Source organism: Argiope bruennichi, chromosome 11, assembly GCF_947563725.1.
Source record: "Argiope bruennichi chromosome 11, qqArgBrue1.1, whole genome shotgun sequence".
Classification (NCBI taxonomy): domain Eukaryota; kingdom Metazoa; phylum Arthropoda; class Arachnida; order Araneae; family Araneidae; genus Argiope; species Argiope bruennichi.
Window position 1 is genome coordinate 86,811,568 of NC_079161.1, and position 24,678 is coordinate 86,836,245.

Genomic DNA, 24,678 nt, shown 5'->3' on the forward strand with positions numbered 1-24,678 from the left:
TAATGCAATCTTGTTTTGACATCCAATTATCTGATAAACAAAAATGCTTTTTATCATTTAATAATCTAAGAAATACGACTTTTCAAAGCCATCTTGATTTACATCATTTTTTTTTTAAACTATGGGTTTCATTTCAAGTTCAAAAACAACATGTTTTTCTTAAAATATTCATTAAATCCCATCGGAATCTAAATCTTACAATAACAAATCCAACCTGTTATCGCCAATCCAACCAATCAAAACAGACAAACTTCTTAGGAATTTCCTAGACAATAAGTATTTCAACAAATGTCGAAAACAATTCCAATTCAGCAGAACAGAACGCTTCACTGCTACAGCGCTATCGGCCTTCTACTGCACAAAACAGATAAGACCACGTGATTTGTTCCCTATCTAATCATGGCAAAGCATTCCTAGCCAATAAGGATTCAGCTATGAGAAGGCAAATATTCGTTGCAGAAAAGGAATACATTCTAGCCCCATCCTTTGTTTCTCACAAACAGAAATGACATATTCTCGAATTTACTGTGTAGCACCCACCATCTGTGTAACGTATTGTGTACATAATGTTTGCCTCTGATGTATTCTGATTCGTGGCAACTGGAAATCGTCCGTCGAGAGGAAAAATGGTGTAAGGTTAGAAATTGGTTTTTGATAGTGGTATTAAAGTTACAAGAAAGTGATTCGTTCTCTTTTTTTAAAAGCGAATTTTTGGTAAGGCAAATGTTTCTTATCTGTTGAAGTAGTGAATGATTAACTTTAAGGAAAAGGGCAACAGTAAGGAATTTTGTCTTAAAGAAAAAATCTTTTCAGATGCAAATTTAGTATTTATTCCAACGTAATAGAATTTGCTTAACAAAGTCCGATGTATCCGAATAGGTTTTAAAGATGCTTTTTCCAGAAAAATATGAATTTTTTTAACTATTTTTTATGCTCTGAAAATAAAGTTTAAACTTCGTAGATTCTAAATCAGACTTTGCTTTTGATAAGGTATTGGAATTATAGATACAGTAGTTTCAATAATACATAATAAATAAAAAATGAAATCGGAAACAGTGGAATTTTTAATCGAAAATGGGTGATTTATTTTATTTCTATCGTAAAATTCTTTAAAATAATACTTGATATGTTTATATTCACTCTATACCTACTCAGCAGTAGTTTGCTATTTCTTGGTATTTCTGTTAACAAAAACGTGAAAACAAAGTCCAAAGTATCCGAATAGGTTGTAAAGATGCTTTTTCAAGATTTTTTTTTTATATGATCTGAAAATAAAGTCTAAAACAGACTTTCTTTTGATGGTACGATAGAACTATAGATACAGTAGCTTCAATGATACACAACAAAAGAAAATGAAATCTGAAACAGTGGCATTTTTAATCGAAAATGATTCATTTATTTTATTTTTACCGTAAAATTCTCTAAAATAATATTTTATATGCTCATATTAACTCCCTACCTATTCAGCCGTAGTTTGCTACTTTTTAGTATTTCTGTTAAAATCACGCGAAAACAAAGTCCAGCGTATCCGAATAGGTTATAAAGATGCTTTACCCAGAAAATTTTGATTTTTTATGATCTAAAAATAAAGCCCAAAGTTCGTAGATTTTATCTATGTAATATAGAAACTATAGATACTGTAGTTTCAATAATACACAACAAATAAAAATTAAATCGGAAATACTGGAATTTTTAATCGAAAATGAATGATTTGTTTTATTTTTAACGTAAAATTCTCTAAAATAATATTTTATATGTTCATATTAACTCCCTACCTATTCAGCCGTAGTTTGCTACTTTTTATTATTTCTGTTAAAAACAAGCGAAAAAAAAGTCCAGCGTATCCGAATAGGTTATAAAGATGCTTTACCCAGAAAATTTTGATTTTTTATGATCTAAAAATAAAGCCCAAAGTTCGTAGATTTTATCTATGTAATATAGAACTATAGATACTGTAGTTTCAATAATACACAACAAATAAAAATTAAATCGGAAATACTGGAATTTTTAATCGAAAATGAATGATTTGTTTTATTTTTAACGTAAAATTCTCTAAAATAATATTTTATATGTTCATATTAACTCCCTACCTATTCAGCCGTAGTTTGCTACTTTTTAGTATTTCTGTTAAAAACAAGCGAAAAAAACGTCCAGCGTATCCGAATAGGTTATAAAGATGCTTTACCCAGAAAATTTTTATTTTATATGATCTAAAAATAAAGCCCAAAGTTCGTAGATTTTATCTATGTATTTTTATATATGTAGTATAGAACTATAGATACTGTAGTTTCAATAATACACAACAAATGAAAATGAAATCTGAAACAGTGGCATTTTTAATCGAAAATGATTGATTTATTTTATTTTTACCGTAAAATTCTCTAAAATAATATTTTATATGTTCATATTAACTCTCTACCTATTCAGCCGTAGTTTGCTACTTTTTAGTATTTCTGTTAAAATCACGCGAAAACAAAGTCCAGCGTATCCGAATAGGTTATAAAGATGCTTTACCCAGAAAATTTTGATTTTTTATGATCTAAAAATAAAGCCCAAAGTTCGTAGATTTTATCTATGTAATATAGAACTATAGATACTGTAGTTTCAATAATACACAACAAATAAAAATTAAATCGGAAATACTGGAATTTTTAATCGAAAATGAATGATTTGTTTTATTTTTAACGTAAAATTCTCTAAAATAATATTTTATATGTTCATATTAACTCCCTACCTATTCAGCCGTAGTTTGCTACTTTTTATTATTTCTGTTAAAAACAAGCGAAAAAAAAGTCCAGCGTATCCGAATAGGTTATAAAGATGCTTTACCCAGAAAATTTTGATTTTTTATGATCTAAAAATAAAGCCCAAAGTTCGTAGATTTTATCTATGTAATATAGAACTATAGATACTGTAGTTTCAATAATACACAACAAATAAAAATTAAATCGGAAATACTGGAATTTTTAATCGAAAATGAATGATTTGTTTTATTTTTAACGTAAAATTCTCTAAAATAATATTTTATATGTTCATATTAACTCCCTACCTATTCAGCCGTAGTTTGCTACTTTTTAGTATTTCTGTTAAAAACAAGCGAAAAAAACGTCCAGCGTATCCGAATAGGTTATAAAGATGCTTTACCCAGAAAATTTTGATTTTTTATGATCTAAAAATAAAGCCCAAAGTTCGTAGATTTTATCTATGTAATATAGAACTATAGATACTGTAGTTTCAATAATACACAACAAATAAAAATTAAATCGGAAATACTGGAATTTTTAATCGAAAATGAATGATTTGTTTTATTTTTAACGTAAAATTCTCTAAAATAATATTTTATATGTTCATATTAACTCCCTACCTATTCAGCCGTAGTTTGCTACTTTTTATTATTTCTGTTAAAAACAAGCGAAAAAAAAGTCCAGCGTATCCGAATAGGTTATAAAGATGCTTTACCCAGAAAATTTTGATTTTTTATGATCTAAAAATAAAGCCCAAAGTTCGTAGATTTTATCTATGTAATATAGAACTATAGATACTGTAGTTTCAATAATACACAACAAATAAAAATTAAATCGGAAATACTGGAATTTTTAATCGAAAATGAATGATTTGTTTTATTTTTAACGTAAAATTCTCTAAAATAATATTTGATATGTTCACTTTCTGCCTATTCACATGTTATTTGCTAATTTTTGGTATTTCTATTAAAAAAAGCGACAAACAAATTTGTTTCCAGCGCATTTAGATGAACGATTTTACAAGTAGAATATCTAAATGCATTTTCTAAAGAATAGATATTTCGCAGTGATTGATTCAAGAAAAACATGATATCTCAAAATAAATTCAATAAAGTTGTATGAAATTTTGTAAGCATGCATCCTTTTTGAGTGTGATAGACCACGAATTTTAAGATAGCTTCGTTTACACTTGTTTTACAGACGCTTTAAGATCAAAACATAGACAAATTTGGGCAAAAAGTTATTGACAGTAACTTCAAATGCTCATAATTTTTATTTTTTGGTCTGTTTCATTTCATGGTGTTTGAGCTATTATTGGTGAAATAAATATTAAATAGTTATATTATTTTTTTAATTTATTCTGTTTTTCCTAACATTGAAAATTTTGCTAAATTTTCATTAAATAATCAGTTTTTTTTTTCAAAAAATTAAGGCAGGGAGTGTATTTTTTCTTCAAATAGTGACCTTTCATGCCTTTTTTAGCTATGTAGTACAAAAAAAGCTTTCTGTATCATTTTTTAAAAATTCGTCACCGAACCTAGTCGTATACCTTAAACATAAAACCATTCTATTATATTTGTAGAAGTGAATTATTGAAATTTTTACTTGTGTTTCATGAATTTACTTATCCGATAATACTAGCGGAAAAAAATAATTAAGAATAAGTATTATCAAATGATGCAGGAACCGCGGAAGCCAGGTGTTAAGACTTCAGCTTTATGGCTGAAAGGGGCCCAAATTCGAGATACGTTTTCGCCAAAGATCCGCCTTGTAAGCGAGTCCATGCAAGTTAAGCTCGTCGAAGCTCTCCTGCTATGTATTTGGCGAAAAGATATAAGATAGGTAATTGTACTCATCATTTGACTGCAGATTCAAAATTATGAGGTTATTCTTTTTAACCATTTCATTTCTATTCCTACCAAATACTGCCGTGAGAATTCTATACTAATGCGCTATGTTTTGCCTTATTATTTTTTTTTATCCAACGAAGAATGCTTGCATCTTGTATCTTTGCTTTGAAACAGAAACCAGCCAAATAATGGCTGATTAGCAAAAAACTTCAACGGTCAGATCTTTTCCGGTTAGTAGTAAAAGAGTTAAATTACCCTAATGATGCTTCTAAACGGGACGTTAATTTGATTAAACTTAATTAAACAAAAATGAATTCTTGAATAAGGGAAAATTTGTTGCATTCAAATAACACAGGTTATAAGCATTAAACAGCTGCTGAAGTTAAGTGGTCATAGTTTTGTCCAGCAGCTGGAGGGTACTATGTTAAAGTCTTGATTCCATGGAAAATACACCTTGCTTATAGATAACTGCTTCTTATAAGCTAATGATTAGTATGGAGTTGAGGTGACCGATGAGTATAGAGCATATAAATATGATTCGCACTATTGAAAGAGTGTTTGTTCAAGAACTCTTTTAGGCCATTATTTCGCGGTTATTTCATGTCGCTGGAAAGAAGTTTACAGAATGCTGATGATTACATGAACATGTGGTCCCCTCGAAACTTTCTCGCTTTCTCTCAAATAAAGGAGCTATCCAAAAAACGTCTTGAATGACATTGGCGTACAACCGTTACGAAATATCAACCTCTGGCGCGAATTTAGCATTTTTACTGAGTCTGTCTTCTCATCCTTGGCGAGTTGTTTCGCGATTCATTCCTAGCCTACGGTTAATAAGCATCCAAAAATCGAATTTGTATTTTCGGCACATTTTTCTCAACCAATTGAAATGAGGCCGCGGTTGCCTGCTGGTAAGGTCTCGGCATGTGAGCCATAGGGTTTCAGGTTCGAGACCCGATTCCACCGAAGAACCGTCGTGTAAGGGGGTCTGTTGCACGTTAAATCCGTCATGTCAAACGTCCTCCCGCTGGTGTGGTGCGTCGTGGAGAGGGGGGTGGCAGCTCAGGTGTTGTCCTCGTCATCTGACTGCGGTTCAAAATTACGAGGTCCGTCCCAAAATAGCCCTAGTGTTGCTTTACAACGGGACGTTGATATAACTGAACTAAACAACCAATTGAAACAAAAATTTTATACAAAATTGCGCTTGTAGTCACAAATTCTCATACCAAATTTGATATATATTTAAATCATCACGTCTTCGAGATATCATATTTATATGTTTTTGAAAATACAGATCAACAGGCGGTCAATTCCTTGATTGATTCGGCTCAAAATTTGAAAGTATCTTGACTATAGATATTAATTCTGAGTGTCAAATTTTATCCATCTACTTCTTTTCGTTTTGTAGTCATCCTGGTAGATTATATTCGAACAGCTGGACAGACAGTCTTTCTCTGAGCGGAATTTGCTCAAAATTGGATAGGGTATAAATTTGGTATAAAGACCGTATACCAAATTTCTAACTCAAAGCGGTTTTGAGTCATCTTTATCATAGAGATACGGGCATTTTTCAAAAATGTGTTTTTCGAACTCACGCAGGTCTAAAATGGTAAGATTCCTCACAATCTTGAGTTCGGAGTTTTTGACGATTACTATTGTTAAGAATCTGTAATGCTACTTCCCAGCATAGTTGGTCCCACCATCGGAAAGAATGTTTTACAGTCATCGGTATTGGGCGGAATCCGGTGTCGCGTCGGAGCGTCCCGGACCTTGGCGACAAACTTGGCGACTTTGGCGACAAAATAGATTATACCCGAAACATCGAGAATTTTCCCGATCCGTCCAGTAGGAACGGAGATACGCCTCGAACGTTCCTGATGGGTTGAGAGGCTTCTAGTCCCGCCTCCTGAGACCTATAAAAGGAAGCGGCCGCAGCTGCTAGGGCAGAGTAGTCGGAATAGACAGTAAAAAAACTGGCCTTCCAGAGATAAGCAGAGCAGCAACGGAGTGAAGCTAGTATTGAACCAAGCTGTGTGCTACTGTCTGTCTGTCTTGTTATATGCTGCTGTGTATGCTGTTATTGCTGCACGTCTCGGCTGAAGATAATCTTCTTTTGTGCTGTATATAGTTGTCGTCTTTGTGCTGTCCTGTGTGTCTTCGTGTCAATAAACGTCGATGTTTTATTTTCTACTGCTGCCTGGTGATTGAGCGTTCTTCACACCATATAACATCCACTATCCAAATGAACCCCGGAAATTTCGTAACACTACACTTTCTCTATACTACGTACACAATAAAGTGATAAGGATTACAAGTTCATACCTGCGTTTCATCGGCTGTATTGCACTGTTGCCATTAATAAAAGTCCAATTTCTGTAGAATACCTGTTATTTAACATCATTCAAGGAAACGCCGCTTATCTTTCACTGTACAATTTACTACAGTTGTCAGCACTATCAGAGGTTTCTGTAAATTTTTAAAGTTTTCGGTTAAACTTTTTTTCCATTTTCTCATAATGTGATCTTCAATTATTTTACTTTTAGAACGAAACTATCGGGAGAGTTCTCCCGAAACTTTTTCGCATTCTACATGTTAAAGATATTGACTCTAGTCATTCACAGAAAAACTGTAAATCTTAAGTAATGCCACAGCGGACATACAAATTCATAGACATTTAACTGTTTTAAAGATTTCTTTCGAGGTTTGATAAAAATATACTTTTCAAATATTATAACTGTTACCAAATTTCATTTGTTTAAGTCTTTGCATATTTGAATATCATATTTATATGCACTGAAACGTACGACCAACAGACAATCAAGCTCTTGTCGGATTTTGCTTAAAATTTGATATAGATTTACACTTCGGATTTTAAATATGCGTTAATGTTAAATGTTATGTGTTAATAAATGTTAAATGTTAATACATGTTAAATGTTATGCGTTAATAAATGTTAAATGTTAACACATGTTAAATGTTATGTGTTAATAAATGTTAAATGTTAATACATGTTAAATGTTGTGTGTTAATAAATGTTAAATATTATGTTAAAAGGTTAAATGCTAAATTTAAATGTTATCCGTCTAGCGTTATACCTTTTATGGATATCTTGCTCATCTGTACTCAGATAGACAACCAGATAAAATGTGTTTTATGATCACATGAAGATTTGATTCTTGGTAATTCATCAAATTTTCGAATTCTTATTATTTGACGATTGCGATATTTTCTATTTATATTTTTATATATTCGAGAAGTTATATATTTATATATTCGAGAAATTCATAAAAAATATTTGAATAAGATATTAAAAATTGTTATTGTTGCTGTTTTTTACTGAAAAGTTTATTTTTCCCTTTCGAGAAAAGGAACTTACTTATTATTAGAGGCTTCACTATCAGCCCTTTAGCTCTGCACTAACTCTATTTTATAAAATGTAATATATTAAAACGAAAAGAGTTTTAAATATTTTAAGACAACTGTATTTTTTCGTTTCGATTTTCCTGCCATTTCAAAAACAACTTGCGTGACTTGAGTGAATTTACGTGGGCTTTTAAAATATAGTTCAAAATTAAATTACAAACTCGTTCTGAATTTTAATTTCCCGTAAAGTTGAGTTATTTCCGAAATAAAAGGGATTTTTCCATATTCAAAATGTCAGTAAATACTCCTACGCGATAAGAGAACTATGTATTCTCGTGCTATTTTCGCAAAACAAAAATCTATCAAGGAAATTTTAATGTGTTTAAGTGCATAAAGCTATAAAAATTTACTTAGCTCCTAAATTAGAAGTTTAATGTGACTTTACTTAAAATAGTACAATAAATGGACTAAAGAATTTTGAAATGCAATATTATTTATTAGTGGAACAAAATTATTCTATTTAATCCCTAATAGATTTGCTACAGTATTGCAAAATGTAATCTCTTTTTTGTTACCCAGAAAGAGTTGGCGAAATTAGGATTCTTTAATTCATATATGTCTGTAAGAATTAAATTTCCGGCGTTCTAGCCGAAGGGTAGCGCGTCTTCCTCTTGATCTGGGCGTCGCGGGCTCGAGTCCTAGTTCGCACACGGTCGTTCTTTTCCCTGTGTTCTATCTGTGAGGCGTGTTAAAGTAAAGGAGTTGTGCAAGTGAGTGTTGTCTTCATATGAGCTAAAGTCAGACTTCTGCCCTTTGGCTTCTCATGGGTCTTCACGCTCAGAAGCTACTGCACCCCTCGTTCTCCGATCTCTTGGGCTTGGTTTGAATTGGCGTTTAATCCAAGGGGGAGAAGCAACAACAAAAGAATTAAAAGAAGACAAGAGGATTTGAAATTAAGGCAGTAGAGAGTTTCACCCTAAAAACTTCTCAAAACAATTCTGTACTAGATATTTTTCGATATTAGTACAGATTTGTTCGATTGACGCTGTAATACTAGCTAAATTTAAAACAGCTTGTGGAAACTTCTGAAAAGAAAGAGCTCTGAAAAACAAAGTGAATCGTCCGTAGATATTAATTACAAAAACCCATCGACAGCTACTTGGCATCAAAAATTCCAGTTAGAAAGATTTGCTGTAAATATTTTGTTCGGAATTTTGAACAGCTCACTTTTGCCCGTTTTGCCGAACGGAATTGCCAGATTTTTGCAAAGAAAATTTTGCCAAAATCAATGAAAGTAGCTTTTGTCTTATATTAAAATATGGTTTCAGCAGGGTTCATTCAATCTCTTATATACATTTTGTGAACACTGAAATGCAACATTTAATCAATACTAAATATTATATAGCTTTTCCCTACATTCCCGGAATTTGCGTTTCATCTAATCAGCCTTTGAAGCCTTTCTATATTCACCTGAAACTCGTGGTATTTGGCATCCTAATAAACGTTGTTTTATATCTTTTGAGTTAGTCTTTGTGTATCAAAAGGATTCTGGTTACAATGCCACGCATGTATTACATCTGGTAGGGGCTAATATTCTTTTTATATCCACAAGCTGATTATGCCGTGTCCTGGAAGTTCCTGGTTGAATCACCTATTATGTCAGGAATATGTTATCTCCAATAGCTAATTGTTTCTTCTATATCCATATGTTGAAAAATTCTTCCAAGAAGCATCCTGAATATTTTTTATTGCAATCGGGCTTGTGTTACTTTCGGCCATGCTAATTTTTTCTTCTATATCCAAAATCAAAATTCTTGTTTAATCATTATTATTAATAAAAGGCAATTCATTCAATTAGGCGCTTTTTCTTGAATAAGGCATCCCCATTTCCAGGTTCAACTTACTAAATAATCTCAATGTCATGCTATTGCTCTAGTTAATGTTCTATCTGGAGGTTAAGAACCTTGAGTTCAAGAACTCCGTGACACACCCACAAATTGACAAATCAACACAATTCCTCGTGTCATCCTTAGTTTTATTCTTCATTTATCCTATTTTTACTTGTTAATATATGGTGAGGATATTTAAACGTCTTTTAATATCTTTAATTAAAAACTTTAATAAGTGTTTAATTAAAGTAATTTGTTTAAGTACTGTTTAATTTCCAGTAAAGTGTTTAATATATTTAATTAAACACTTTACTGGAAGTAATTCTACGTCTTTTTAGCAGTCTATCTAATTACTGGTGTCTTTAAAAAACCTGTTAGTCGATTTTCCATTGATTATACGACATAAAACCTGTAGAGAGATTATCAACAGGAACGGGAACCTTGATATGCGGAAATAATTTAAGAATACGAAGTTCATTTAAGAAATATCCCACCGCGTAACTGCGAAATGGAAAACAACTAACTCAAACTTTTCTTTTATTTCCAAATATATCTTGACATAGTTAAAATTTTTTGTGGCTCGTAATTTAAAAAATTACTATGTGTATATTTTTATAAGAATACATTTTTATATGAATTTGCTCTTGGTGGAATTACACATTCATTATTTAAGATAGGGAATAAAATACTATCAATTTTCAAAGCACGATAGTTAATTAAATCGTCAATTATATATAAGTTAATTCAAATTATGCAGTTTTTCCACAGTAATTTCGGAACTATTTATGTCCCAAGAAATATTTTTATACCATCTTAAAATTCATTATTTTAACTTTTCAATGATTTTTTTTGCATCTTTTCTTATCATTAATTAAGTTTAAAATTTTCAAAATTTAATAAAATGTTTCATACAATAGATAATTTTAAAATAAGGAAATTTACAGATATTCCGTCGTTGAACGTTATTTTCTCTAAGAAGTTTAACTACTCTGCCTTAAAAATTTGATCATTTTCTTTTATTTCTCAAATATATATTTAAAAATTTTTTTTATATTGGTTTGAAAAAAAATATTTCTTTACAATATCAGCAGCATTTTTCTTTATTGTTGTTTGTTGTTGTTGAAGAACGAAAATATAATCAAAGAACTCTTGCCAGATAACTTGAACATATTTCTTGAAAAACACTGAAATAAAAAAGTAAAAGCAAACGATTAACAATTTAAATCAGAAATAACTATCGATTTGATTTATCGATATAAAAAAGATCAAATGTTAGCAGTTTTTAAATAATCGTCTGCTTTTATTGACATTTTCATTACATTTGAATATGCTTCAAAACATGAAACAATTTTCTGTTTTATACAATAATAATTTTTATGTTAAAAATATTGGATATGAGAAAATTTAAATCAAGCAACGCTCCTATTTCGGTGTTTTGTAATTGTTTTTTTTTTTCTGTATATTAAGTACGAAAAGTAAGTTAAGTATCAATCTCTATAAAAATTGCTTGAAAATACTTAAAATTCTCAATTTCAAAACACAAAATTAAATAAACTTTTACATCATTTTAAGGTTTTTAACTCACTGAAGATAAGAAAAATTTATAAAATTATGTTTGAAAATGCATGGATTAAAGTATTAGCATTTGCATAGAAATATAATATATCATGTGGGCCGCAATTTTGAAAGTTGGGCTTAAAAATATTTGTTTAAGATAATTCAAAAATATCTACTTGTAAATATTTACATTCTTGCTGTAGAATAAATGATATGCCTAGGTACGTTTTGAGAAACTCAAAAACAAGTTTTAATTTATTTTTATTGTTGTTTACTTAAAAGTCAATCAAAAGGTTTTTATAAAAATAATATTTGCTAACTTAAAAAGAAAAAAAATAACATAAAACTATTTTTCGATTTATTTTAAGAGCTTCCAATTTGGTATAGTCTCAAATTGTTTGTTTGCATTGAAAAGGCTTATCAGAAATTGCTAACATTGTGAACTAAGTGTTAGTTATTAGAAAGTTTCAGACAGAGAAAATAAGATAAATCATATTAAGGGATTTAGTTGATGAAAAACATTTTATTGGAAGAGGTGTTTCATTAACTAAAGTATATCATTGCGCAACATTTTATATTTATCATTTTTTATGATAAAATATTGCGATTGTTGTATAATATTGTAAAATATATATTTGTGTTGCTGGTGAAATAGGAGTTTTATAACGTCCATTTAACAAGAAAACCAAAATGAATTGTTTCCCCAAAATTTTCTAAAATATTCTCTGACGCACAATAATTAAGAAATATTAACTTTTGGTGTGAATTTAGCATTTAAACTGAATCTATAGTGTCATTCTTGGCGAGTTATTTGGCGATTTTTCCCTGGAATACGGGTAATAGTAACGGAAAATCAAATGTCTGTTTTATACACGTTTTTCCTCGTCGATTGACACAAAAATTTGTTAAAAAGCTACACTTGTAGACAAAAAATCCCACACCAAATTTGATGTATTTAACTCATTGCGTTTTTGAGTTACCAAGTTTACATGTTTCTGAAAGTACAGACCGATAGACCGTCAACCCCTCATTCGATGTGGCTCAAAATTTAACAGGTGTCTGCAATAGAAAAATTAAATGTGTGCACTATATTTCGTTCTCCTAGCCAGATTCATTTTGTAATTATCGTGTTAATTTATATTCGAAGAGCCGGATAAACAAACTTCTGAGCGGATGATGCTCAAAATATGATAGAATATACAAATTTGTTGTAAGAGCCGGATAGACAAACATCTGAGCGGATTTTGTTCAAAACTTGATAGAATATACAAATTTGTTGTAAGGGTCAGATAGACAAACTTCTAAAGGTTATTTTGCTCAAAATTTGATAGAATATACAAATTCGTTGTAAGAACCGAATAGACAAACTTCTGAGCGGAGTTTGCTCAAAATTTGATAGAATATACAAATTTGTTGTAAAAGACAGAATACCAAATTTCATTCGTCTAGATAAAAGGGTTCTAGAGTTATCTTTGTCATAGGGAGGCAAGCGGATATTTTCGAAAAATGTATTTTTCGAATTCAAGGAGGTTGAAAACTTGGAATTCGTCGAAATCTCGATTTCGAATTGTTTAATGTTTATTATATTTTGTCTATATTACATATACGAGAAAGTAAATATCCAACACTTTTAATAGAAAACCATTTAAAAATTAATTTTAATAAGTATATCAATATAAACCAATGCAAGCATAATTTTTCAGAGGTGAAAATCACAAAGAAAATATAGCATCGATTACAGCAATTAAAAAAAAACAGTGTTTGTATACATATATATATATAATTTTCTTCCGTTTCTGTTAACCATACGTAGCTTGGAGCATTTAAAAAGAACTCGAAGGATAAAATATTTAAAATATATTCAGTTCCTAATTTGCTGCAAAACGTTTTATTTCTTTCACTCAACTAGTCAAAAGAAATTATATTTGCATCTAGAAAATTATTAATTAACAAAAAACAATCTACAATGATAGGTATTTTGATAGTTATTTTTCTTTTTTAAAATTAAAGAAAAATGTTTGAATAAATTACCTCAAAATAATTGAAAAATTATAAATAAATTAGAATATCGAATACAGGAATTGCGTACCAATTTTTAAAAAATTTCAAGAAGTGAATAACATTTAAATATTTCTCGAATTTCAAGAAACTGTGTAAGAAGTCGAAAAATGTTTTTTTTTTTTTTTTGAAATGCAATTGATTACTCTTTTAAAAGGTGAAAAGATGTTTTCCTACAATCACATGCAACCCTAATACCCCAGATAGCACAGCCCCTTACACAATATTACACATGTACAATGTACAAAAATTGTACATCAATATTCAATAATATTATGCTGCGCATATTGTTTAATAAAATTGAATGTTGTGCAATATGTGTGTGGTATTGGGAAAGTCATTCCCAAGTCATTCAAATAATATAAATTTTAAAAGTAATTCAATTCACATAAATTCTAAATGTCATTCAAATAACATAAATTCTAAAGGTCATTCAATTAATATAAATTCAAAAAGTCATTCAAATAACATAAATTCCAAAAGTCATTCAATTAATATAAATTCTAAAAGTCATTCAAATAACATAAATTCTAAAAGTCATTCAATTAATATAAATTCTAAAAGTCATTCAAATAACATAAATTCTAAAAGTCATTCAATTAATATAAATTCTAAAAGTCATTCAAATAACATGAATTCTAAAAGTCATTCAATTAATATAAATTCTAAAAATCATTCAATTAATATAAATTCTAAAAGTCATTCAAATAACATAAATTCTAAAAGTCATTCAATTAATATAAATTCTAAAAATCATTCAATTAATATAAATTCTAAAAGTCATTCAAATAACATAAATTCTAAAAGTCATTCAATTAATATAAATTCTAAAAGTCATTCAAATAACATGAATTCTAAAAGTCATTCAATTAATATAAATTCTAAAAATCATTCAATTAATATAAATTCTAAAAGTCATTCAAATAACATAAATTCTAAAAGTCATTCAATTAATATAAATTCTAAAAGTCATTCAAATAACATAAATTCTAAAAGTCATTCAATTAATATAAATTCTAAAAATCATTCAATTAATATAAATTCTAAAAGTCATTCAAATAACATAAATTCTAAAAGTCATTCAATTAATATAAATTCTAAAAGTCATTCAAATAACATGAATTCTAAAAGTCATTCAATTAATATAAATTCTAAAAGTCATTCAATTAATATAAATTCTAAAAGTCATTCAACTAACATAAATTCTAAAAGTCATTCAAAAGTCATACCTAATTTCATTCAAAGTCATAAAACATTAAATAAGAAATATTTAAAATTAAATTTTGAAATTCGATAGGCGTTTTGAATCAATATTATGATTATTTATGTGTCAATACTCATGGCTGTATCTAAAATTGATAATTAGAAACATCAAAATCAAATAACTACAAATTAGGAGCTATACTATGAGAAAATAAGTGCAAAAATCATTCAAAACAACATAGAATATGGGATAAGAATATTTTATATTAAATTTTAAAATTCGGGCCTCCAGGCACTTTGAGTCATAGATAATATTCGGTAGATAAAGTCCATATTTAGATACCTATCAATTTTTGAGCCAAATCAAATGAGGAGTTGACTGTCAATATACACTCCGTATGTCCGAAAACTGTCTGTCAGTCAGTCTGTCAGGTAACTGAAAAACACTTTGAGTTACATGGAGGAAATTTGATAAACGGTTTTTAAAACAATTTTGGTGGTTTCTGTGAAGTTTTAAGCAAACTCCTTTCAAAGGAAGACAATTTGTCTCGTTGTTTGAATGTAAGTTAACATGACTACAAAACTAAAAGAGCTAGATGGATAAAATTCGGCACATATATTTAATATATATGGTGTAGACACCTATGAAATTTTGAGCCAAATCCAATGAGGGGTTGACTATCTGTTGGTCTGTACTTTCAGAAACATGTAAATGCGATAATTCTAAAACACAGTCATTTCAGTATATCTAATTTTATATGGGATTTTGTGGGTAAAAATGCAGTTTTGTGTCAAATTTTTGTTCCAGTCGGTTGGGAAGAGGCATCAGAAAGAAATTTTAATTTTGAATATCATTAACCACATACCACTGTTCAATCACTAAAAACTCGTCAAGAATCACATGATAGATTCAGTAAAAATGCTAAATTCACGCAAATTTTATTTAAATTCACGCAATTGATATTTCCTAATTACTCTATGCCACTGCCCTGCAAAATATTCTATGGAATAACATCTTTATTAGAGAGTGTAAAAGAAAGTTTGGAGGATACCCCTCCCGTTAGTTTCTTTTAAAATTGCGTATTTAACTAGGATGTGCTTTTTAAAAATCCTTCAGATCAAGTCCTCAGTACGCAAATCGGACCATATTATCCTCATGGTATTCATGATCTTAAAGGACCTCGAATATTAAAATATTCAAATCAGAAGGGCTTCATAAATCGCCGAAAATTTAAAATCATACGCTCACCAATCCAATGATAAAGGAAGGTCACGTGATCTTTAAAGGATAACTCCTTATCCTTCTTTCCCTCTAAAATCAGAAAGCAACCTCATCCTCGGAAACGCCGCTTTAACTTTTACCCATCGGTGCCTTATGTCACTAAAAATTTATGCGCATTTTGTTTCCGCGGAGAAGGGTAGGGGGGGTCACAAAGAGGGTGCTCCAAAAGATATTTTATTCCGTCCATAACTTTGCAATGTAACTCTTCTAATCGCCTGGTCGAAGAATAATTTACCATAATCCTTTGTTTATGAAGGTACAGAGGAGATGCCAGTAAAAAAAAAAAAAAGAATTTAGTTTTTTGGGAGCCAAAAAGAAGAAAAAAAAATGGGAAAATGTTTTAAGTTTCTTTGGAAAAGAGGGATTTTGTAAAGAACGTGTGTCTTTAGGGAGCTATACGTTTTCGGTAAAAGGGAATTTTTGCTATATTTACGGAGTTTTGGGTTATTCACTCGAATATTGGTCGTTAGTTTTATGCAAAATTTAGAGCCCAGGGTAGTTTGAAGGGAGCGACGAAAAAATCTTTAAAAAAATAATAATTTTCTCCTCAGATCATTATTAAGTTTCGGAAATATTGTACATCCAATTTATTTGCAATAAATCATTATCTAAATTTGATTTTATAAAAGTTATATGGCATTTGTTAAGAAACGCTAATGCGGAAATACCGATAGCATCCAAACAACGTTTAATTTCATATTTCCTATCATTACAAAGGAAATGTATACTAATTTTTTAAAAGAAAATAAGAGTTCTGATTAAAACTAAATGGGTCTAAATAAATATTTTCCTTTTTATTTTGCTTGTCAGTAAAAGACACAGCTTAAAAATATGAAGAGTTTGATTGATGGAACTTGATTGACTGACTTCAAAATTATACTGTAGATATACAGACAAAAATTGTAAATTCCAGTGAAATTTATTCTATTAAACTGGAAATCAGAACGTTTCTCCATTCGTGTGCATGTAAGTATGATAATTCAAAATTGCATTCCGTTACATGAATAAATTATGATAAACTATATACCTTTGGCTACCAGATGGCTCACAAGGAGCAGTACATCTTCCATAAAAACCAATATAAAATTCTTCAGAGCAGCCAGGCCGTTTAAGAGGTTAAATTTTGTTTGTTTCCCTTACCATACAATTAAGCTTTCTCATAATCTATGTTTTCAGTTTTGTTGTAGCTAGAGTTCTGTAGTTCTATACTCGAAATATATGTTCTATACTCGAAATATATGTTCTATACTCGAAATATATGTTCTATAACAGGATTTATAGGTTCTATAGTAACTTGACTGTTGTATCTGCTGTGAAGAATATAGAAAATAAATGCCTGTTCTTTCTTCTTATATTATTGGATGATATTATTGATTACAATCTCCTACAATTATCTGATCAATTATTCTTATATTTGTCTTTATTAGCAAGTATAGATTATCAAACGAGGCAAAGATCTAAAACTATCAGGTAGATGATTAGATTAAAAGCTAATTATTTCAGTAGGGGTTGATGAGATACTAATTATAAGTTTCTACCAGACAACTGTAATGAGCAAATGAAACATATAATAACTGTAATTTAAAATAAAATATGATTTGAATATATATATTTGTAAAAAATGTATAAATAAATATTATTTATAAATAATATTAAAATATGTAATTAACTTATATATGTAAATAAAAATTTGTAATATAAATATTTGTAATTAACTTAAACGTATTTATAAAATGCCAAGTCAGATAGCATTTGACTGGGGGAAAAATCGATATATGAAAATACGTAAATATCTCAAAAACAATAATTTGGTCAAATTGGAAAATATCTTATAAATTTGAAAAATTATAAGAAAATTACCAGATTTCCTTTTTTAAAAAAAGACCATAATAATATCATAAAAAAATTAAAGAGATTAAAACAGATAGATAAACAAAAAAAAATCTCAAAGAAATAAAACAATATTTAAAAAATCATATTTTAGCATTTCAAGAACATCAAAGACTTTAAATTCTAAGAAAAATTTATAAAAATAATGCAAACATATTTCATCTTTATTTTTTTTTTTGAGAATAAAAGTTTAGAATTGCGGAAATTTAATGTTCTCGCTTTTTTTTTCTAGCACATTCATTTTTCGTTTGGCGTACTTATTTTAATTGTAAATCAAATTAATATGTTTATATTATTATTCATTTCAGCAGACAGTTTCAGATATTAATTAGAGAGACAGTAAAGGTGTTGAAAAATTTTTAATTGATGGCATTTCTTACAAATTAGGAAATATTTTTTTTCAAACATTTATTCGTAAAGGGAAATGCTTTAATTATTTTGAATAGTTTTTTTCCCTTTTCTTAGTATAAATCTTATTATTTTTTTTTTAAATTTGAAACTTCTTTTTTTATATATTTCTTATTTTACTATTATTTTTATGCAAATATGTTTAAAAAGATGATGTTTTGGTTATGTGAATTCAAAAGTAGTCAGAAACTTCTTCTAATTAGTTATAATTTTTTCCATTTTTCTCCTTTAAAATTAAAAATGCGTTTCCTTTTCGGAATTTGAAAAAGATCAAAAAGTAATGAAAAAAACTGCAATAATAAAAATTAATACATTTCAATAAAATTTATTTTAACTATAATTTTTTTACTGATATGTTCCAATGAAAATAAACAAGATTTTCAATTTATCAGTCCGTTTTAAAATTAATATTTATAGAATTCTTGAATAATTTAAGAAATCCTTCCAATTAATATTTATGTAAATAAGTTGTTTGGAATTGAAATGGAAATTTTTTAAAGAGAACTAATTCCGAAAATGGAGATAGTTTTTTTCTCAAATCCTCTTCTGGATTATTACGAAATGCAAATGAAATAAATACAATAAATTAAAACAGTTTTAAAAGCAAGCTTTTATTAATATATGAAAAGTATATTTATATTATAAAAAAAATTTTATTCCTACTTAATATTTAATTTAAAATTCTTTATTTTAAATATTGAGGAAAAATCAAATTTTTTTTCTAAAATTGAATAACCAGATAGCGCCATAGGTGTGTTATTGGGTGTTATTAGAATTAATTTATTAACAGATAATCTGTTTCTGAAAATCTTTAAACAATATATTATTTTCAATAATACACAAGTGTAAAAAATTTCAAAATTGTTGGAACTTTTATATTTAATTCAAAATTTTTATATTTTATACATTAACCATTCTTCATCGTTTTTAACTGCTTTTTTTTCTGAATTTTCTAATAGTAAAAGAGTGTAGTATGTACTGGCACTCTACAGACCAGACTCTTTGAATTAGAGATTAAAAATTTTTCACATATGTACTTTGGGTTGGCTGGAAAATGGACACCTAGGATCAATTTTTAATAATTTTAATTAAATGAAAATTGTTGCGAATGACTTCCAGAAACATTATTGATGATTTGTTTTAATAATTTAATAAAATTTATTATTTTAATAATAATCTGATTGCTGTTCAACTTTTATTCTGAATTTTCATTATTTTTCATGTATATATATATATATTATTTTACATGATTTTCAATATTAGTCTTCATTATTGAAATCAAATTCAAATCTATTAATTATATAATCAATAATTTTAAAAATGGATTTTATTCTATTGTTGAAAATTGGGAATGTTAACTTATATTTATTATTTGTATAGCTTACATACTTAAACAGAAAGTGTAGAAATGAAAGTCAAAGCGAAATTAGAATACGGATTGCATAGATAGATTCATTTTGATGGTTGTTATGATGTCATGGGACTCAATTCCATTAGGAATGATGCTTATTTACATAAACTTCAAAACATGTGCAAGGTGTTAAACTAATATAATGTTATTGCATATCACAAATTATGCTTATACTTTTTGAGCTAATCGTGGATAAAGTATATAACATAAATAAAATTATTTAGCTAATATCTCTGTAAACTAGCTAGCCCCCAAAAGTTGGCTGAAGATAAGCTCACTAGTCGCCAATTAGATAAGTTTCCGTTTAGCTGAATTGTGTAATGAAGAAAATTGACCAAGCGCACTTTAAAACAATACTTTTTTCCCTTTCACCGATGTGATCCTAATATTGATAATCATTCCGAATTTTTGTATAAATAAAACTTACTAAAATCCATAGCTCAATATTGTTACGAATCTGTGAGGCGGCTTCCCAGCTTAGTCAGTTCCATAGGAGGTCCCAGAGCTTGGCGACAAACTTGGCGACCATTTGGTGACTTTGGCGCCAAAATAGATTATACCCGAAACATGGAGAATTTTCCCGACCGTCCAGTAGGAACGGAAATACGCCTCGAACGTTCCTGATTGGTTGAGAGGCGTCTAGCCCCGTCTCCTGAGACCTATAAAAGGAAGCGGCCGCAGCTGCTAGGGCAGAGTAGTCGGAATAGACAGTAAAAAAAACTGGCCTTCCAGAGATAAGCGGAGCAGCGACGGAGTGAAGCTAGTGTTGAACCAAGCTGTGCGCTACTGTCTGTCTATCTTGTTATATGCTGCTGTGTATGCTGTTATTACTGCACGTCTCGGCTGAAGATAATCTTCTTTTGTGCTGTATATAGTTGTCGTCTTTGTGCTGTCCTGTGTGTCTTCGTGTCAATAAACGTCGATGTTTTATTTTCTACTGCCGCCTTGTGATTGAGCGTTCTTCACACCATATAACATCCACTATCCAAACGAACCCCGGAAATTTCGTAACACTACACTTTCTCTATACTACGTACACAATAAAGTGATAAGGATTACAAGTTCATACCTGCGTTTCATCGGCTGTATTGCACTGTTGCCATTAATAAAAGTCCAATTTCTGTAGAATACCTGTTATTTAACATCATTCAAGGAAACGCCGCTTATCTTTCACTGTACAATTTACTACAGTTGTCAGCACTATCAGAGGTTTCTGTAAATTGGGCAGAGTAGTCGGAATCGACAAAAAGAACTGGCCTTCCAGAAATTAGCGGAGCAGCGGCGGAGTCAAGTGAGTGCTGAATTAAGTTGTGCGCTACCGTCTGCATTAGAGTCTGTTGTGTGCTGTTGTCTGCACGTCTCGGCTGAAGATAATCGTCTTCTATGCGGTATATAGTTGCCGTCTTTGTGTTGTCCTGTGTGTCTTCGTGTCAATAAACGCCGTTGTTTCATTTTCTACTTCCGCCTGCTGATGGAGGGTTCTCCACACCATATAACCCCCACTATCCAAACGAACCCCGGAAATTTCGTAACAATATGAACTTACTAACAAACAGACGCGTCATGGTAGAGTGGAGCTTTGATAATATCTATCTAAAATTCCTGTGGTAACATACTTCTATCCTGTTTCTTTTTGAGTTACCGTGGTAAAAAACACACGAGCGAATATACTTTCATTTTAATTAATTAACATTCAACATTTAATGGAAGTTTGACACTCTTCAACACTTTCATTACGCAAACTACATATTAAAATTTTTTTCAGAAAAATTTTAATTATTGTGTTTATACAAAGTACACCGTCTCCAAAAATGGATTTTTCGAATGCATGGAGTTTTGATAATCACATATTCATTAAACCGTCATGAACCAATTATAATAGTTCGGTTACAAAAGTGCAATACCTCGAATAATTAAAAGTAAAGTAGAATCTTCCTTTATTGTGATTTTGACAGAAGTGTATATCTGATTTTAATCGCATTAATTATATATTTACATAATTAATGAGCTTGAACGCTCCAAATAAATTGAAGATGATTAAATATTCATTTCAATAAATTCAAGAATATTAAATACTCTATTATTCAATAAATTCTAAATTCATATCTGCCATCTGCAAGCAATTTTCTTTAAATCCAACGAATTTTATATAGAAAATTGTGCAAATAATATTATATGTGTCATAAAATAAAAAATCTAATGAATCATGCAATATTGAAAATATCCAAATAGTACGGAAAGCATTAGTTACTATATGCACAATTTTCCTTAATATCTTATAAAACTATTACCAGTATTTCTTCTTTCATTCTGCTAATTCATTTGACACATAAAATATAAAAACTTTCGAAAGCTTTTCGTTACAAATTCATGCATTGAGTATTGCCCATGAAACTGCACAGAATTCAGCAACTTCAATAATAATGCTCGAGGCAATATTGTTTACTATTTTAACTCTTTTATAATTTTTCTTACAAATCCTTTTCTACTTTATTTAAATTACTGATCCAATTAACCTGACGAAAATGTTACCAATAAATGATTTTTCATTCTGATGATTTATTCGATAGATTAAAATAACAGATTTCGTAAACTTTTCGTCACAATTCCATGCTGACTGACCCACTTAATCTTATGAAAATATTACCAATAAATGTTTTCCATTCTGATGATTCATTGGACAGATGAAAAAAACAGTTTTCGTAAACTTTTCGTTACAATTCTATATATTGAATTTCGCCAATGAAATTCACTAAACGCCAAATAAAATGCTGTTTACTCTCTATTCTTTTTTTTTTTTTCTAATTTATTATAAAACACAACACTAACAAAATATGTTTTTCGTAAATATTGATTCTATAGATAAAATGCAACAGATTTCCAGTGCTTTTCGTTACAATGTCATACATCGAATTTCGCCAATAAAATAACGCAGAATACATCACCTGCCCTAGCAGCGCTCGAAGCAAAATTGTTTATAATTTCAACTCTTTCTTGTCTCTGTTTATAAATCGCTTTCCGCTTTTATTAAATTACTGTTTCCTAGGTTTCTGGAAGTGTTTCTCTTCAAATAGAGGCATTAGAGCGAGAAATAAAAGCAATAAATTTCTCCACTGGAGTTGAAGAATTTCTTTTTGTCGAATGGCAACTTTCAGAATCCCATTTCTATTCAATCAGGAAAATGCTCAAAGTGAAAAGCTTCCAAACGAGGGGCACCCCTCCCCCTTTCTATCTCCGTAATAATGGATGTTTAAAACTCATGAGTTAATAAATTGAGTTAGTTCTCGTTCTTCCCGCTGTCTTCTTTTCTTTGAAGGACAGAAAAGAAAGACTAATTCGGAAATTCTTGATTGCATTTTTGTTTTTTGGTAAATGTGAGAAATTCTTTTTAAAGGTAATACAGTTAAGACAAAAATTTTAGAAATAACTTATTTATGAAATTGTATTTAATAGACCACTCAAAATGTAATTTCAATGATATTTTTAACTATTTGCCTTAATTGTAAACAACATTTACAAACAAATTTAGATTTTGAGAATAATTTTTAACTTTCGATTCATTAAGATGAAAGTTTTGAATGTTTTATAAAAAATAGGTTTGTTAAGTTGAGACTTGAGAAAATTTGAAAATTATTATGTTCCGATAAATAATGAACTTTATATCCTTTCTTTACTCAAATATGAGGCATTTTGAAGAGTTAGAAACATGACATATAGCTAAAGTTCTTAAAATTTTCTTTTACATTTTAAAAATCCGAAACGTACCATATGGAACGCAAGCAAATAAATTCCGCGGCATTATATTTGAAAAATTTTAGCAGAAAAAATACCCGATACTATTTATTCGAAAGTCAAAGAAATTTCTTATCTTTATTTTAAATTATTTTTCTTCCAATCGTATGTTGGATCTCTCTCTCTCTCTCTCTCTCTTTTGTAAATTTCATAATGAGAACACAAACAAAAACAAGAATAGCTTTTATTTCTTAACATCTTTACTTACAATAATTTTAATTCAAAAAACTCAAATATAGTAATAAATAGATTAGTACACCTAAGATACAAAAAAACACTTACGAGCCATTTTTGTCAAACGACATATCATTCGCTAACTTTTTACCGTTTACTAAACATGAATAATTTTCATTTATTAACAGTTACAGCGTTTAGAACTTAATTTTCTTACAAGTTGGAATTTAAAAAAAATATGCATAAATGATGCATTATTTGCATGATATGAAAAGAGTTAACCTTTGTTTAGTATTTAGTTAAAATAGAAAGGAAAAATTAGTAGAAAATAATTGAAATTAACTTTTTATTAACCAAAGATTACTTAATAGTTCTGATTAAGTCAGATGTTATCTATATAATATGATTTTTTTTTTCTGAAGGCATTAAAAAAAATCTAGATAAACTTATCTCTCAGCTCAAACAGTAGATATCAGCTAAAAGGAGAAACAAAGAAACTTTGATTGTTAAATAACTTTATTAAGATATTCTAATTAATTGTAAAAGTTTTTCCCCTGTGATTATTCTGTTCGAAAACTTAACAAAAGGTAAAATTGTCAAATTGAGGATAGAATAATTCAGTAAACGTAGGATTTACTAAATAGAACCTTGTTTAACATTTATTTGAAGCACCATTGGTCAAATTCCTTCTACTGGTTTAATGTGAAAATTCCGAGGGACCGTTGTACAAGACTATCGTTTTTCAGAAACGATTCGAAATTACTAGATTTGTTTCAAAATAGCCTTAGTAAAGACTCAAATGAAGTTAGTCTTTATAAACTAGATTCATTTTCTCTGATTATTTTATATCTATCGTTTTTAATTATTTCTTAACCATTAAAAAATTCCCCATGTGTTCTTCATCGGCATTCAGGAATTACCAGAATTCATAATGAAATGCCTTGCTCTAACCGCTTTCGATAAGGAAATGATTAATTATTTACCATAAAATCATTTGTAAACAGAAATCAATTAAAAACAGAGTATACCCTTTTTATCAATATAGCTTACAACCATAATT

At 29.2% G+C, this 24,678-nt stretch overlaps 1 protein-coding gene across 1 annotated transcript in view; it reads left to right on the forward strand.

The window, feature by feature from the left end:
• LOC129956719 (hemicentin-1-like) overlaps positions 1–24,678 on the forward strand; it is a 224,075-nt gene that overhangs the window by 121,651 nt on the left and 77,746 nt on the right. The gene's annotated exons all lie outside the window — the stretch shown is intronic.